This window comes from Procambarus clarkii, chromosome 64, assembly GCF_040958095.1.
Source record: "Procambarus clarkii isolate CNS0578487 chromosome 64, FALCON_Pclarkii_2.0, whole genome shotgun sequence".
In the NCBI taxonomy this organism is placed as follows: Eukaryota; Metazoa; Arthropoda; class Malacostraca; order Decapoda; family Cambaridae; genus Procambarus; species Procambarus clarkii.
In genome coordinates this window covers 15,860,618-15,874,544 of record NC_091213.1, presented here as the reverse complement: position 1 = coordinate 15,874,544, position 13,927 = coordinate 15,860,618, and the positions used below count along the sequence as shown (strand labels likewise).

The 13,927-nt window shown below is 39.8% G+C and overlaps 1 protein-coding gene across 2 annotated transcripts in view; it reads right to left on the bottom strand.

Moving 5' to 3' along the window:
* LOC123768896 (uncharacterized oxidoreductase YjmC) overlaps window positions 1-13,927 on the bottom strand; it is a 271,384-nt gene that overhangs the window by 217,680 nt on the left and 39,777 nt on the right. The gene's annotated exons all lie outside the window — the stretch shown is intronic.

Here is a 13,927-nt window from a genome sequence, read left to right as displayed (position 1 = left end):
CTAAAAATCTTTCGCCAATCAACTAAAACATAGTCACTTTCCTCATTTCTCAACTAAACTTATTATCCAATCAACCAAAAATTGTCAAAGGAAACTTTCCAAAACTGTTCATAACTAAACTTATTCCCTAGTCAACAGAAAATAACCGTGTTCTTCATGTTTCATTGTCATTTCATAACTAAAATTATCCATCAATCAACAGAAAAAGTCATATTCATCATCATTGTTCCTAACTAAAATTATGTTTTGTCAAGTAAGAAAAAATAACCAAAGATATCTTTCATCGCTGTTCTTAACTGACATTATACTTTGGGGAGCACAAAAATAGTCTCCCTCGTCATGTTTTGTCTTTTTCCTTAACTAAAAGAATTCATCAGTCAACTAAAAAATAGTTACTTCATCATGTTTCTTTGTCTTTCCTCAACTAAAATAGTCAAATGTAACTTTTTCAACACTTTCGTAACTAAAATTATATGCCGCTAAGTAAGAAAAATAGTCAAATATAACTTTTTCAGCACTTTCGTAAAAATTATATGTCGTTAAGTAAGAAAAATAGTCAAAGGTGCTCTCCGTAACACCAAAGTTACTCTTCGAGAAATCAAAGACACTCTTCAATACATCAAGGACTTACTCAAAGACACCAAAGTTACACTCTAAGACATCCTTCGAGACATCAAAGACATCCTTTAAGACTTCAAGGGCACTCTTCGAGATATCAAAAGACACTCTCAAACACTCAAAAATTTACTCGCATCCTCAAAGTTATTCTCAGAGTCATCAAAAAGCTAATCTCAGTCATCAAAATGCTATTCTCTAAGTAACCTTTCGTTCATCAGAGAATCTTTCTAAGACATCTTCGTTCATTAGAGTTAATCTCAGAGGCATAAAAGTTATTCTCAGAGCTATCAAACTTGTTCTCGATGCCATCAAAAAGTATTTTCTCGTTCATCAAAGTTAATCTCAGAGTTAACAAAGGTAATCTCTAACTCACTTTCGTTCAACATATTAATTCGCTAAGTCCTCAAAGTTATTCTCTAAGGCAACAAAGTCTTTCTCAGAGCTATCAAACTTGTTCTCAAAGTCATCAAAGTTATTCACAGAGTCATCAAAGTTAATCTAAGACATCATTTTTCATCAAAGATATTCTCTCTAAACCATCAATGTTCTTCTCTAAGACATAAAAGTTATTCTCAGAGTCACCTTCGTTCTTCAGAGAAACTTTCCAAAACATCTCTGAGTCATCAAAAGGTATTCACTAACTCACTTTTGGTCATTAAAGTTAATTTCTATGTTATAAAAGTTTGTCTCAGAGACATCTAAAGTTAATCTTAGAGTTATCAAATGTAATCTCTAACTCACTTTTGTTCATCAAAGTTGATCTCAGAGTTAACAAAGGTAATCTCTTACTCACTCTCGTTCATCAAAGTTGTTTCAAAGACATCAAAGTTAATCTCAGAGTTATCCAAAGATATTCTCATGTCCACAAAAGTTATTCCAAGAGACGTCAAAGTTAATCTCAGACATCTTCGTTCATAAAAGTTATTCTCAGAGACATCTAAAGTTATTCTCTAAGACATCAAAGTTATTCTAAGAGCTATCAAAAGTTATTCTCAGTCATGATATGTTATTCTCTAAGTAACCTTCCATTCATCAAAGACATTCTCTAAGTCCTGAAAGTTATTCTCTAAGACAGCAAAGTCTTAGAGAATTCTCAGAGTCATCAAAGATCTTATTTACTACGTCTGAACTATGACTGTTTAAAATTTCAGGGGGATTGGACTGCTAGTAGCGAAAATGTGGTCTCTGTCAAATTTGGGTCTTTAATTGGACTCTGATTAATTTCGATCATGAACTGGACTCTGAATATTTGGCACAAAGTGAACTCTGGCGAATTTTCGGTATAAACTGGACTCTGACGAATTTTGCTAGAAAACTGGACTCTGATGAATTTCGATCAAGAACTGGACTCTGATGAATTTTCACAGATTACAGGACACTGATGAAATTTGAGCTTAAAACTGTCTCTGACTAATTTTGCTCTCAAAGTAGACTCTGGCGAATTTATGTTGATAATTGGACTCTGATGAAATATGAGCTTAAAACTGTCTCTGACTAATTTTGCTCTCAAAGTAGACTCTGGCGAATTTATGTTGATAATTGGACTCTGATGAAATATGAGCTTAAAACTGTCTCTGACTAATTTTGCTCTCAAAGTAGACTCTGGCGAATTTATGTTGATAATTGGACTCTGATGAAATTTCAGCTTAAAACTGGGCTCTGTTCAATTTTGGTCTTACAGGTGAAATAGCTGTAAATGGATATAAAACTAAATGTTATGGCTAAGTTGTCTGTTTTCCTTAACAAAACATCTAAGACAATACTCTCTGAAAATGGACCTTTTACAAATTCGGTCATAAACATATAAATAAACTTCTATGATTATTTGAAACTCTGAAAATAGTTGTAAGGAAATAGGAGGAGAGAGAGAGAGAGGGACGGTCTAGATATTATTATGGAGAAGATAAGATACGATTACCGAGGTGACCTGAAGGCCGTGTCTGGCTGACGTCTAAAGTAAACACAGGTGAGGCGACAGATTGCGAGGTAAGGGGGGAGGGAGGGAGGTTTGAGGTACAAGCGGGGGGGATGCAGGGGGAGGGAAAGGTGAGGGAGGGGGGATGGCAGGGAAATGAATTAGATATATATAGCAATATACAAGTTTCTAAGTAAGAAACAAATAAGAACTTTTAACAAAAGTCGTATGACATTATTTCATGATAAGACTTTAACAAACTTCTAAGTCTCGGAAATTATTTTTCTCTTAAGAAATCCTTACTTCCAAATCTGTGACTGAAAAAATTTACCTGAAAAACCCGACATGCTACACACGATATTTGACCTGAAACAAAATATCGTCTGTGGACTGTACAGTCCACAGGGGTCCTCTGGCCAAAAAAAAATATCGTCTGTGGACTGTACAGTCCACAGGGGTCCTCTCCCCCCCAAAAAAAGGGCCGCTGGCATGTCATCCCTACTACTGCAGTGGTAGGGGGTGGTGTGTGTGGCAGGGGGTGGTGTGGGTGGCAGTGGTAGGGGGTGGTGTGGGTGGCTGAGGTAGGGGGTGGTGTGGGTGGTAGTGGTAGGGGGTGGTGTGGGTGGCTGTGGTAGGGGTGGTGTGGGTGGTTGTGGTAGGGGGTGGTGTGGGTGGCAGTTGTTAGGGGGTGGTGTGGGTGGCTGTGGTTGGGGGTTGTGTGGGTGGCGGTGGTAGGGGGAGGTGTGGGTGGCGGTGGTAAGGGGAGGTGTGGGTGGCAGTTGTAGGGGGTAGTGTGGGTGGCGGTGGTAGGGGGTGGTGTGGGTGGCTGTGGTAGGGGGAGGTGTGGGTGGCAGTTGTAGAGGGTAGTGTGGGTGGCGGTGGTAAGGGGAGGTGTGGGTGGCGGTGGTAGGGGTTGGTGTGGGTGGCGGTGGTAGGGGTTGGTGTGGGTGGCGGTGGTAGGGGTTGGTGTGGGTGGCGGTGGTAGGGGGAGGTGTGGGTGGCGGTGGTAGGGGGAGGTGTGGGTGGCGGTGGTAGGGGTTATTGTGGGTGGCGGTGGTAGGGGGAGGTGTGGGTGGCGGTAGTAGGGGTTGGTGTGGGTGGCTGTGGTAGTGGGAGGAGTGGGTGGCGGTGGTAGAGGTTGGCGTGGGTGGCTGTGGTAGGGAGAGGTGTGGGTGGCGGTGGTAGGGGTTGGTGTGGGTGGCAGTGGTAGGGATTGGTTTGGGTGGCAGTGGTAGGGGTTGGTGTGGGTGGCGATGGTTGGGGGTGGTGTGGGTGGCGATGGTAGGGAATGGTGTGGGTGGGGGTGGTAGGGGTTTGTGTGGGTGGCGGTGGTTGGGGTTGGTGTGGGTGACAGTTGTAGGGGATGGTATGGGTGGCAATGGTAGGGGGTGGTGCGGAAGGCTGTGGTAGGGTGTGGGTGTGATGGTAGGTAGGGAATGGTGTGGACGGCTATTATTCGGGGGTAGTGTGAGTGGCGGTAGTAGGATGGTGGTTTATGAGGTTGTGGTACAGGGTGGTGTGGGTGCCAATGGTAGGGGGATAGTTAGATAAAAGAAAATCTTAGCAAAATCATAAAATATACCAAAATGATCTTCTAATAATATATAAGACAAAAAAAATATTTAAGAATCTTTCACACTTCAATCAAGCATCATTTACAATTTATATAAATTATTGTAGGGAATAATTCATATATTTTATATTTAAACATGATATTAGCGTTTATTGGGATACATAAGGAGTCAAATTGAGTTATAAGAGCAATTTTTAGCAAATTTATGAAAACTAGTTTATCTGACCATAGAATAATTATATGTATATTGAATGTTCCATACAGCCATTAAATATCATTCACAATTTATTAATGAATTTTCCAAAATAGACCATAAATTTGATATTTAAACATGTAAAAACTATTTGTAATACATTAGGAATAAAATAGTTTTAGAAAAAACCGTATATTTTAAAACCTATATGTTTGGATTTTTGGAGTAAAAACTTCTCAAATGCTCTCTTGCACCATTCTCAATAAAAGTTTTTCGTACACCAATTAGAAAAAGTATGTAAAAGTTTTCAAACCGTTATGTGTTTGCTGGGATCAGTCCAATTTCCCTGAAAATGTAAATGGCTGTATTTCACACATAGTAAAATACAGCAATAGACTAACTGATATCCGGATCCTGTTCCCACCTTAGTTCAATGTACATCATACCTAATTATTCCAGAACATCAGACTCACTCCAGTCTATAAGCTTATCAAAGTACACATAACCTGACAGCTGGATGGACAGCGCTTCGGATTCGTAGTCCGGAGGTTCCGGATTTGATCCCCGGTGGAGGAAAGAGACAAATCGACAAAATGTTTCTATCACCCTGATTCCCCTGTTACCTAGCAGTAAATAGGTACCTGGGAGTTAGAAAGCTGTTTCGGGCTGCTTCCTGGGGATGTGTAACAAAAAGGAGGCCTGGTCGAGGACCTGGCTGTTGGAACGCTAAGCTCCTGAAATCATCTCAAGATTACCTCAAGATAGCATAACCTCACCTTCATTACTCCTGTTTACTTATCTGTGTAAATAATCACTCGCCCATTAATTATCACAAGGACCTAACACACCTTATCTTCCCCACCCTCTCTCCCTCCCTCCCTCCATGCACCCACACCTGTCTGCTCACTTATCTCCTTCTTACCCCCAGCTCCTCCTCCCCCCCCCCCCACCCTACTCTCAAGCCTTCCTCAACTCCACCTAAGCCTCCCTCCTTTCCCAGAATGTAAAAATGCAGCTATTTTCTAATAATTTTCCAGTATTTGTGTATTCTATCCATGTTCACAGCATATTCTCAGTACAACTTTTATACTCTTTATTCATTTTCTCTGCAAGGTCAAATAATATCTTTCACCTGTTTCTCCATGTTCTTTGCATTTCTCTTCAATGTTTTTTGTGTTCATTCTCATATTCACCAAGTTCTTAGCATGTTCTTCACAAGCTGTTCATTCTTCTTATACTCCATATATTCTCTTTATGTTTTCATGTTATCTGCAAGTTCAATTCACATTTCCCCCGCATGTTCTCTGTGTTCATCACCATCTCTTAAATGTTCTCTGATTCTTAAGCAAACACTTATGTATTATCAACCTCATTACTACTCCTAACAAATTTTGTTCAAATTATTTAAAACAGAGAATTTATTATTTTATTCTGTCACGGTAATCTCTTTAGTAAGAGATTTGGCCTGCTCCATCATCACCTATTCTATCATCACGTACATATATATTCAAGATCTTCAGCCACAACAACAACAACTACTTCCCAGACGTCTAGACAGTACCACCAATCTACCTCCCCCACGGCCCGTCACCCTCCTCGCACAGGGTGATGCCTCAGGATCACGCCATCTCAAACAAGCAGTTAAAGTGAGCCGGTTCATAGTTACCCACGACTACCAGCGCCACCTGAATGGCCGTTGTCGCATATATATAGAACGAACTAGCCCACCACGATTCACATTACTCCTGAGTGCTCTACTGAGTAGACCTGTTGACCTAACTTAGTATGGTAACAGAGTTATTCATTCTGGCTCACAGTATTCCCGCATTATATTTTATTTGCACACTAATGTAACGTAAATTTGATAGTTCATCTTGTTTGTTTTGCACACTTTGTATTAGAGCCAAGCCTGGATATTATTTTATGTTTTGTAATTTGTTTAACATCAGTTTTCTATCAAAGTAAAGTATTTTTTAATGTTTTTTCCCTCTGTCTTATTCTACTGTTACTTCACCATGAAGACAAATTGCAGTCTTAACTTTTTTTACTTTTTTCTCTTTTAGGTTTATATGATTGGCATTCCATCTGCTCTTGAGAGACTGCCTAATCACCTATTTTTCTTGTCATATAAATTGGGGGCCTGTCCTAAGAGCCTCGCTCAGGTAATGCTTCTAGACCCTTTGCTTAAAATTGTGGTAACTGTACTTGGCTTTATTACAAGTTTAGCTTTTCAGAACTCTTATTCTTTGAATTATTTTAATGGTGCTTCATACTGTTTGCTTTCCAGATGTAGCATTATATGAGTGTTGGGTGACTTTGGATTACGTGGTGTCTGGTGGCCACAGTCATACTCGTGATTGGTTGATTTATAATCTTTGCTATAGCCTGTGTTATGATCTCAGCCTACAGGAGAAACGAGTCTCCCCCTTGAGAGTTATTCAGCAAGCCTGACCTAACTAGAAGGTATAGGAAATATAGAGGCGATAACACATATGTAAAATAGTTGGTAGGATTTAAATAACAATTTGAGATTATGGGCAGTAAATAAGAAAACAGATAAATGACTGGTTAGGAGATGTGGACATTTTTGCTGGAGGCGTGAGGCTCGCTTCTGGAGGGCTTTGACCTCACTTTGACCCTCTGGAAATCGGCGGGAAACGCTGGCGGGTGGCACCGGCTCCGACACTGCTGCTGAAAATTCGTGTTAATTTCGTCTCCACTCAACGTTGCATGGCCTAACTGCTGCCCAGCGCAAGTTAAGTGCATGGAGACTTAATATGCCATAACTCACAGTGAACCCTAACAGTAATCAACCAAAATTAACCATTTTTCGCCTGCCTATCTACGACCCTTCTGCCAAGTGTTCCCCATACGCCCATCCCTACTATAATTCAAGTATCTACCTTTAGAAACACTACCAAGAATCTATCGCTGAAAACATGCCCAAACATAACAACAAGCAAGGTAGGGGTGCCTCTCGCTCTGGGTCCATTACTCCTAGAGATCTGAATGGAACACTGGCAACGCCGCAACCCTCGCCGATGTTGGTAAACACAGCATCCGCTCCCCCTCCTCACTCCCCCCCCTTCAACTCACCTCGAATCTCTAGCTGTAGAATTCATTCAATCTATGGCTCCCTGTCTAAACTTCAAACCTCTCAGAAGTAACCCATGGCTTCAGAAACTGCACAACCTTGTACTCCTGCAATCTGAAGCTATTTCGGCCCTCCAAGCCACAGTCACCCGACAACAACAAACCATAGACCGCCTCCTTGAATTGTCGACGAACAACAACCAAGAAATTCTCAACTTACAAACTGTTGCAAATGACGCAATGGATCAAATACATAAGATTTAGGCCGAGGAAACCCTCTCAGCTCAAAGTGACCTCCTTCAAAAGCTGGAAAAACAGATCAATCTCCTTCAGATTCACCAGGCGCGGCTTCCGAAGATGACCAAGAGCAACAACAACTTCATGACTCCCTGATAATTAGCTCTACTGATCTACCTGATGAACAACAAGGTGAGAATTGTTGTAACATAGCCCACACCCTAATTAATTCAAAGATCAGAGTCAATATTGAAATCAAATCAGCTATCAGGATCGATAAAAACAGTCCCCGTAACAGCAGGAGAATGCTCATCAAACTTGCAAATCCCTCTGCGAAGTTTGACCTCATACAATCAGCTGCTAAGTATAAAACCAACCTCTATATAAATGAGTGTCTTACGCGGATCCCTCCTCTACAGGCTGCGTCAAATTCGCAAACAAAACCCTGGTCTTATCAAGCAGTGCTACACTAGGAATGGAACGATTTTTGCGAAGAAGGAAAGTGCAGGAAAAAGATATGAAATAAAATGTGACCAACAACTACTGGCCTTCCTTAGTGATTGTGGTATATCTGAAAACCTGAACCCGACCAATGCCAGTACTTAAAATAACTCTTTCAGTGCCTGAGCCTAACCTAACTTAATCTAACTTTGTCTAAGGTGCTGTCTCTGCCTTACCATTTACCTAATGTTCTCTCATTCATATAATTTCCTAAATAATCCATCAAGTCTCCATGCACTTATGCAAGCATCTACCTCAGTTTCATTGTAAAATTTTACTCTTAAATCTAATCTTACCCTATTCCATTTAAATTGTAAATTTAATTGTATTGATCTATGTCATTTATTGAAATCAATTATTGATCTCATTTTGTTCTTTTAATTAAGTTCATTCTAATTAGGTTAAAACTTAGCTAATTAAAATTTATTATCTTTAAGATTATTTTACTTTACAATTATCATTTATCATTTGTCAATTTTTTTTTATATATTCATCTTGACAGTCTCTACTGATTTTTTGTTCTCTCCACCAAACTTGTGTATCCTCCATGGCTATCTAGTGACCTTTATTCTACCTCTAATTGTTTCAATTCTTTTGTTTACTTGCATTTATTGTTGTGTTTTGCCATAATTATTCTCTAATTTTAGCAGACTCAATACTTTGTAAGCTCTTATTGTATTGTTATATTATTATATTGCTGTGTTTTGCTATAATAACTTTCTATTTTACAGCAGATTTAGTTTTCATCTGTTCCTGAAATTGCTTATCTTATTGTATCGTTACATTATCTTATCTATATGCTTACTGATATTGATCCAGATCGAAATCTTCTGTCCCATATCCACACAAATCAGCACATTGATCATCATTATTGCAGGTATTACACAGCAAATCTTGCAAAAAACAAACTCCTAAATAGCACCTGCTTATCAGTTTACAACCAAAATGTTAGGTCACTTGGTAAACATTTTGATGATATAAATGCACTTCTTACAGCACTAGGTACTAAATTATCTTTCATCATTTTAACAGAAACTTGGCTAAGTAATGACTATACCCAACTCTACAATTTAGCTGGTTATAAAGCCATTCATAACTGCAGGCCTAATAAAAAAGGTGGCGGTACAGCTATATATTACAAAGATACCTTCACTTGCAATAGTGTCATTAGTGATAGAGACGACTATTGTGAATATACCTTCGCCAAGTTCTCCAGTAAATCCCTTAAATCCTCCCTGATAATCGGTGCCATCTATAGATTTCCTAACACCAACATAGCTTTATTCTCTGACAATGTAAGGAATCTTATCATAAATAACAATCTTAACAAAAATCACATCATTCTGGGAGGTGATTTCAATATTGACCTGGGTCTTCAAAACAACACTCAAGTTGACTATTTCCGTAACAGCATGCACTCCTGTATGCTAATCCCCACAATCACCAAGCCCACCCGAGTCACTCAAACATCAGCCACTACCCTGGATCACCTATGGACTAATATAACAGCTCCCCTTACATCTGGGGTAATCTATGATAGAACAACTGACCACTATCCTACTTTCCTCATAGCAAACATTGACACATCACCACCAGAAACCAAAATACTTTCATTCAGGCTACATAGTGAATCAGCTTTAGGTAATCTCTCTAATGCACTCCACAATATTAACTGGGAATCTGAATTTAATAATTCACAGGATATAAACTCATCAACTAACCTCTTTCTCTCCAAAACTCTAAGCCTCTACAACACTCACTGTCCCCTCCTTACCAAACAAGTAACTGATAAAAGAAAAAATAACCCGTGGCTCACAAGTGGCATAATTAAATCAATCAACAAAAAACATGAATACGAAAAGAAATTTAGGAGTGGCCTAGTTTCAATGGAAGTAGTTAAAAGGTACTCGTCAGTGCTTACCAGTATCATAAGAAAAGCAAAACTTTCATATTATGAGACTAGATTCAAAGAAGCAAAAGGCAACATGTAAAGCACATGGAATACCATCTCTAACATCCTGGGAACTAAACAACACTCCCACAACCAGATAACACTCTCTAAGGATGGCCTTACACTGTCATCTGACTTAGAAATGGCGAATGAATTTAATAGCTTCTTTTCATCGATTGGTGCTAACCTTGCAAGTAAAATCCCACAGACTCAGACACATATCAACACATATCTCTCAGGCAGCTATCCAAACTCTCTTCTCCTCTCACCAGTCAGCCCGACAGATGTTGTGTCCATCATACACTCACTAAAAACCAAAGCTGGGAACATCAGTGAAATCCCATCCATTGTATACAAGAGCGCCTCCCATACCCTTGCGCCACGTATAGCTCTGCTGTTCAACAAATCCCTTGAGTGTCATACCTTCCCTGATATCCTTAAAAAAGCAAGAGTAACGCCAGTTCATAAAGGAGGTAATCCGTCAGACATAAACAACTATAGACCAATATCGAACCTACCCATACTATCAAAAATATTTGAAAAAATTATCTACAAACAGCTCTACTCCTATCTCGTAAAATTCGACATTCTTAGCCCCTGTCAGTTTGGATTCCGCTCTCAAAAGAGTACCAACGATGCAATTATTAGTCTCCTTGATATAATTTACTCAGCTCTTGACAAAAATGAGTTTCCAATTGGACTCTTCATTGACCTGAGAAAGGCCTTTGATACTGTTAATCACGATTACCTCTTAAGTAAACTCCATCACTATGGAATCCGAGGCCATGCACTGGACTATATCCAATCCTATCTTAGTGATAGACACCAATGTGTAGCCATCAATAATATAACCTCTCCCACTCTACCAATAACTGTTGGAGTGCCACAGGGCAGCATCTTGGGACCTCTTCTTTTTCTTATATACATTAATGATCTGCCTAATGTCTCTAACATTCTGAAACCTATTTTGTTTGCTGATGATACTACCCTCATCTACTCTGACCCCAACCCACATACACTAAATGGTGTTGTTAATAATGAACTAAAAAAAGTCCACTTATGGATGTCAACCAACAAACTAACACTTAACATAGAAAAGACCTACTACATCCTATTTGGAAGCAAATCTACAAATGCAATTCAGCTTCAGATTGACAATGTAAACATTAGCAATAAAAATTATGGAAAGTTTCTTGGCATATTCCTAGACAAGAGACTCAACTTCAGTACCCACATACAACACATAACTAAGAAAGTCTCTAAAACAGTTGGTATACTCTCCAAAATCAGATATTATGTTCCTAACTCTGCTCTCATATCTCTATATTATGCACTAATCTATCCCTATCTCAACTATGGTATCTGTGCATGGGGTTCAACCACTGCAAACCACCTCAAGTCCATCATCACCCAGCAAAAATCTGCTATCAGAATAATATCAAATTCTGCTTTCAGACAACACACAGCCCCCTTGTTTAACTCCCTAAACATGCTAAACATAATCTCACTCCACAAATTCTCTTGTGTCAACTACATTTACAAAACCCTGTTCTTAAATGCAAATCCTTGTCTGAAACTCTTCTTGGACAGATGTAATAGGACCCATTATCACCACACCAGAAATAAATATCTCTTTGATATCCCCAGAGTTAAACTTAATCTGTGTAAACACTCTATGCAAATAAAGGGACCCAGTTTATGGAACTCACTCCCTACTGAATTGAAAAGCTGTCCAACTTTTACATCATTCAAAATCAATACTAAAAAGTACCTAATTTCATCTTCATAGTTTTTCACTTTTTGCCTTAAAATTGCACTGTATCAATTGCTACCCAATCTCCCAACCTTTATGTTCCCAATTTGAACATCTTTACCATTGTGATCATTGCTGTTTTCTTATATGTGCTGCCAATCTGTTGTATGGTGTTTATAAATCTTGTTTATCTGTATCTTTTGCTACCCAGTCTCCCAATCTTTATGTACCCAATCTGAACATCTTTACCATTGTGATCATTGCTGTCTTATATGTGCTGTCAATCTGCTGTATGGTGTCTATTAACCTTGTTTAAATTACTAATCAAGCTGTCAATGTAATTAATCAGAGCTTTAATATAACAATGTGCTTTAATATACCTACTTATCTCTCTCATCTCATTTTTCTCTTGTAATGTATCTTTATCATTTATCAATGCTGATTGAAATTACCTACTTAAAATTATCTGCTAGATTAAGGACCTGCCCGAAACGCTGTGCGTACTAGTGGCTTTACAAGAATGTAAATACTGTACTATCCAATGTATTCTCACAAACCCAATGTACCTTCTTGTATATAAATAAATAAATAAATAAATAAATAAATAAACTTGAGGCCAGACATCGCAGGGGGAAAGCCGCGCTCCGTTGAGCTCCTGTCAGAAAAGAACCCCTAGTGATATATCTCGAAGAGAAGTGCGCAGACGTACCAGCTGTGGAATCGAGCTGGGGATGTGTGGTCTCAAGTCCTGGGCGACGAGGAGTGTTTATTAAACCACCCAGAGACATTATCGTGGGCCGTGGCAGCGCCCTGACCAGGCTTCGTCAGAGGGAGGAGCTCCCTCGACCAGATAATCTGTGGTTCGTCTTTGGGGAAGAAGTTGCTGAGAACTTTGAAGCCAGCACAGATGAAGTAATTGATGAGACTCCAAGGTAGTGGAGGAGAGGACCTCGAGCTGTGAGGAGAAGCAGTAAAGAGGAGTGTCACGTGCTTCTGTAGAGGTGGTGAAGCACCATAGTTGCTCGAGGGAACTTCATGGTGTAGCAGCCAAGAGAGCTGTGGAGGACCCTAGCAGAAGGGTGAAGCACCGTAGTTGCTCAAGGAAACTTCATGGTAGCAGCCTGGAGGAGCTGCAGAGGATCCTGGTAGTTAAGCCCGGAAGAACCTGAAGAGATCAGGGTAGTGAACTTCCAGAGGTGGAAGGGAAGTTCTGGTGGATCACTTGTAGGGAGTTGATAGTGTTTGGTTGTCATTAGCGTGCAAGACGCAGTGAGAGGTGAGTGATTGTTTGCATTCTTATGTCAAGGAGTGTTTTATACTGAAGTTTAGAGTTACAGTCGTAGGCTGGATTACCTACAGATGTATGTGCTCTAGGACTGATAGAGTGATCGATTGATCATTGTTGTGTATCAAGGAACATTTATACTGATATATAAATATGTTATTGCATTCAATGCTGATTTTCCTTGTACATGTTTATAGATATATGCTCTTGCTGATAGTGCAACATTGTAGTATAAGACTTGATTACTTGAAGAGGTAGATAGCATCAGGTGGGGAATCAGAAGATAGGATACCACTTGATAAACTGATAATAGAGTTGTGATGGTGTTGGAGTGCAACCTGACTGTAATAGTACAGAGTATAGGATTCATTATTATTATATGTGTGTATGTATTGTGTATGTGCTTTGTCCAGTAAACGTATTCCAATTTGCTGGTGTTTGCCCTTGTCCTAGTGAGGCTTCCCAGGAAATAGTAAAGGTAGAAAGAGAGAGAGAGAGAGAGAGAGAACCAAGAACCACCGCTGTGGACAGGGTAGGATGGAAAATTAGTAAGTCAAAGGGGATTGAGGAGATCATATCACATAAGGAGAGAGTGGGGAGTCACAGCGGCTTGAGTGGGTGTGTGCACGTGACAACGAGGCTAAGTGTTGGAGCCGCATCCCCTAAACATGTGACGTTGAGCCCCTCTCCAAGAGCCAGAAGCGCCTAGTGTGATCTCCTAGTGAGGTATAAGCACTCTACCGAGTTGTGGGTTGGGTTGTCCGTAAAGGATGAACAACGACGACAACACCACTAACACACTCAATCT